General features: G+C 34.9%; 1 pseudogene; it reads right to left on the bottom strand.

Annotated features, from left to right (window-relative positions):
* Positions 1–296: 296 nt before the first annotated feature.
* LOC122080980 lies at positions 297–543 on the bottom strand (annotated as a pseudogene).
* Positions 544–4528: the final 3985 nt, after the last annotated feature.

Below are 4528 nucleotides of genomic sequence, written 5' to 3'. Positions count from 1 at the left end.
TGGGACTGGTGGATACAAATTTTATTTTATTTTCCTAAGATTCGACAAAATATATTTAATTGCACTTTCAAGAGAAATTAAATTTCATTGCACAAAGCAAAACTAAGAGACACAAATTGTTGATAGTAAATGTCACAATCGATTTTTCATTAAAAAAAAAAAAATGTCACAGTTGTTTTTTGGAACAAAATCTTATAGTAGAACCAAAATCAAAATTTGAGCATTTTTTCCATCCCGAAACAAATCCATACGACCTTAACTAGCATGAAAGTGAGGAAGGAAAAGCAGAACACCACTTAATCCCCATTTTTCCTGAATGAGCATCCTTCCGTGAGCCTAGCTCGCCTACCCATTGGTTGGCACAAGACCGTCTGGAAGTTCCCACAAACCACAACGGTTTGCGAGTGACTAAAAACAGTACTTATGTTAAAAGCATCCTTGGCATAAGGAGTTTGGAGACTGCACCAAACGCTGAAGTTTGTGTCTCCTCTTTTCAAGCTTAGCTGGAGGGTTGAGCAAATCAATGTCGTTGGGGAGAACCATGTTTACAGAACAGCATAGTTGTCACAGCGTCAATTCGATCCAAGGTGGTGGAGGGGTGACTAATTGATTTGGCGATGAATCGCCCATTATGGTGTTGCCATGGCGGTCAAATCGTCCATGTGTCATTTTTTATTTTTCCTATTTTTTAAAGTTATGTAGTATGCTACTTTTTTATTTTCCCTATTTTCTAAAGTTATTTAGCATGCTACAAACCTACAATATATACCCTATAATATATAAAACTAACATTAAGCAACATCAAATCATAAAAAATCAACATAGCCATATCATGTCATAAAAAATCAACATGAATTATTGACTTATACAGTTACACATCAAGTCATCAAGTATTCAAGTCATAAAAAATCAACATGTACATCAAGTCATAAAACTAAAAAGTTAAAGGCTAACCTGTGACTGAAGCTTGAAACTAGTGATTGGAAGTGACTGAGCAACCTGAACAAAATTATATATATATATATATATATAAACATATCATATATGAATCAGAGATATATATTTGGAAACATAAGAATATATCAAATGATAAGCTAAGTGGCTAACCTGTTTCGCTATTAATAACTTATTGAAACAATGAAGCTTGATAGCAAATGAACTCAACATAAAATAAAAAAAGAAAACTTAACTAATCATCTAAGCTCAAAGTTCAAGTTTAAAGTTTAAAGAATACATAAAATCCAAACACTCAAACAGTCAACACAAATAACTTAACCATCATAATCATTCAAAAAATCAACAGTTGGCAGATTCCCTTGTTGTCATCTAGAAGTATTTACATTTTCGCCAAAATTATCTATGACATCCAAGTCATCATTCACATCATCCTCTTCTTCCAAATCTTCTTCCCCATCTGATCCTGATGACTCCCCAACATCCCTTCCTCTACCATGGTGTGTGTAGCACATATTTCCTCTAGAGGTTGATGCTTGAGCTCTCCTGGGCCCCTCAATTATTGCCTCCATTGCTCTACTAGCAACGTCCCATGTGAGATTAGCATCAGGATGAACTATATCATCCACTTGCTCGCCAGTCATCCACTCACTACTTCAATCCAGTTCTTCAAGCACAAGTGGATCATAGTTTCTGTTCTCAAGATGTCTTTATTGAAACCATTCTTCTAGGCGGCGATTGTATTGAACATAGACTAGATCATTCAAACATTGATATTCCAGCATATTCCTCTTCTTGGTATGAATCTGAATTCATAAATAATAGAGAACAACAAACAAAGTTATTGTTCCAAAAATAACAAATCTAAAATATGAAATAGATGTAATACCCAGCTACTTACAAACTCAAATGTGCTCTAGTTGCGCTTACAATTAAAAGAGGAACAACAAAGCCCTAGAATACGTCTTGCAATCTCTGAAAACTCAAAAGTATAACCTCCAAATGAACCCCACCAAGTAACTATAAAAAATAAAAATATATAAAAAAATTAGATTAATGTTTAATACACCACATAAAGTAGCTATTAGCTACTAGGTACAAACAAAACAACTAAACAATGTACTTACTAGGACTCAAGGTTATTCGCGATCTAATCGCCATATCCAAGGCAAAAAAACCATGAGAATATCTATACAAAGTGGCTTGAGTATTTATCTTGTCTTGTAAAGCTGGTTTCATGTATCATTCTTTCAATGACTTCATTAAATGCAAACTGTAGGGCAGATATAATTTGGTAGTCACCATCATCACCTTCCTTAAAACAAAAAAAAATTTTTAAGATTAAGAAATAGTGCTGCTCCATACAAAGGATGCCCCATCTAAATCTCTCAATGCTTGTTAACAATATCTAACACTTTCTTGTATTGTCTTTCTCTTTCTCCAAAATTTTCTTTTATTTTCTTTTTTGCCTCATCTATGGCAAATTGAACCTCAAGCATAGAAGGCCTCTCATCACCATCTATAATCCTCAAGACAGTAAGAAGTGGCTTTGAAGCTCTAAGATAATTTTTCAAATCATTCCAAAAGCCTACAGGAAACACCATATTAATCACTTTCTTTCCAACCTCAGTCTTTGCAAAATTAGAACAAGTCCATTCTTCAGAAATAAACAAATGCCTCAAATCATCTTTATGTTTTAACAAGCTTTAAAATGTCAGGAATGCAGTTGCAAATCTAGTAGCTGCTGTCATCACAAGATTCTTCCCATTTGTTCTAGCCCTCATTACATCAAGAATGCGTGTGTGCCTGTAGATGAAGTTGGTTATTTATTTTTTGCCTTATTATCACATTCCCATAAGATTTCAAGAATCCTTTCCTTCAACATCAGGTCAATGCAATGGGCTGCACAAGGAGTCCAATATAGCTTTGTCCTCTTCTACATCAGTATTGTACTAACTAATTTATAAGCCAATGCATTATCTGTCACAACGTGCACAACATAATCCTCACCAATTTCTTGAACTTTGTTGTCAATCAATTCAAACAACTTCTCTATAGTTTGAGATATGCTAGATGCATCAATAGATTCCATAAAATAAGCTCCTTTGGACAGTTAATAAGGAAATTAATTAAGTTCTTTCTTCTTTTATCCGTCCACCCATCAGTCATAAGAGTGCACCCACTGTTTCCAATACTTTTCAATTTATTCTTCATCTCAGTAGTTCTATCATTTGTTGCCTTTAACAATGGCACCCTCACTTCATGATAACTTGGGGGCTTATATCCTGACCCATACTGTACAATAGATTCCACCATCACCTCAAACCTCCTTGACTTAAGAGCATTGAATGGAATATCACTCTGATAAACCCAGTCAATAATGTGATTATCAACTCTCTTTTTTACTTCCGCTGATCTAAACTGGTTCTCTATAGTAGTCTAAGCACTACCTTTAAAATGCTTCTCAACAACCACTTGCTCAGAAGTCCGTCTAACATGAGCATCCATGGGGCCCTTTATTTGTGGCTGAATTACTACTTTCTTTCTCTTAGCAGTTGTCTCAGAGCTAGGAATAAGCCTAGAGGTTGTAGTAGAATGAGTCATACCCGACTGTCTTTGACCTTCAACTTTTGTTTGTGTCTCAACATTAACCTCAACCTCAACCTCAACATCATCATCTTCATCTAAGTTTTCTTCTATTTATTTCTTTTTATTATGCATAACAGCTGCATTTATCTCCATAGCAATTGTTGTAGTTGTCTTGGTGCACTTAGCAACTTCCCCGTATCCACCCACCAAATGTTGCTTCAATCTTTTAATTCCACATTTGACATCTTTCCCACAAAGAATACATCTAACAAGGTTCTTGTCTGATGTATTAGACCAATACCCATACTTCCACCCAGGGTCTTTTGATTTGGCCTTCCTGGTTGGATCTTTACTTGGATCATACACAGCAGTACTTAAATTTTCAGCCCCACTACTAGCAATATGTCCAACAGTAGCATCCATTATAATAAATCTAAGACAAAATATAGTAGACATTAGAAAGCATACATTAAACAATAGACAAACGTATTTTAATCCATTCAAATCAAAAGGTGAAGATATTGTCGAGAAATAACAGAAAATGATTCCTTCCATCCTACTATCCTACATCAATAATACTATAATAATGTGTGTGAATTGAACAATTTTGAGGGAAACTGAAAATACCTCTTTCATATTGTAGGTGCTTTATGTGCAGTAGCTTGATTGGATCAGTAATCACTAATCAGTTCAAATTCAATTGAAAATGTGAATCAAATGCCGAATATTTCTGTAAAGGGTTCTAGAAAGAGCTAGTCTCAGACTCCCAGTCTCTCAGATGTCCAGTAGACATAAAGAAAATAAATTCTTTTCCAAGGGTTTTCAAGGGCACCTTTTGACAATACATGGAGAGGATAAGCAGTGTATACTGTATACCTTTTTCACTCATAAAATTGGGCCGCCAAGCCCCACAGGACTAAGAATGCCCTCTATCTTAATAGTGTGTCTCAGTGAAGTAGTGAACTAATTACTAATGTACAAAAAA

This window comes from Macadamia integrifolia, chromosome 6 (assembly GCF_013358625.1).
Source record: "Macadamia integrifolia cultivar HAES 741 chromosome 6, SCU_Mint_v3, whole genome shotgun sequence".
NCBI lineage: Eukaryota > Viridiplantae > Streptophyta > Magnoliopsida > Proteales > Proteaceae > Macadamia > Macadamia integrifolia.
This window is presented reverse-complemented; position numbering and strand designations above follow the sequence as displayed.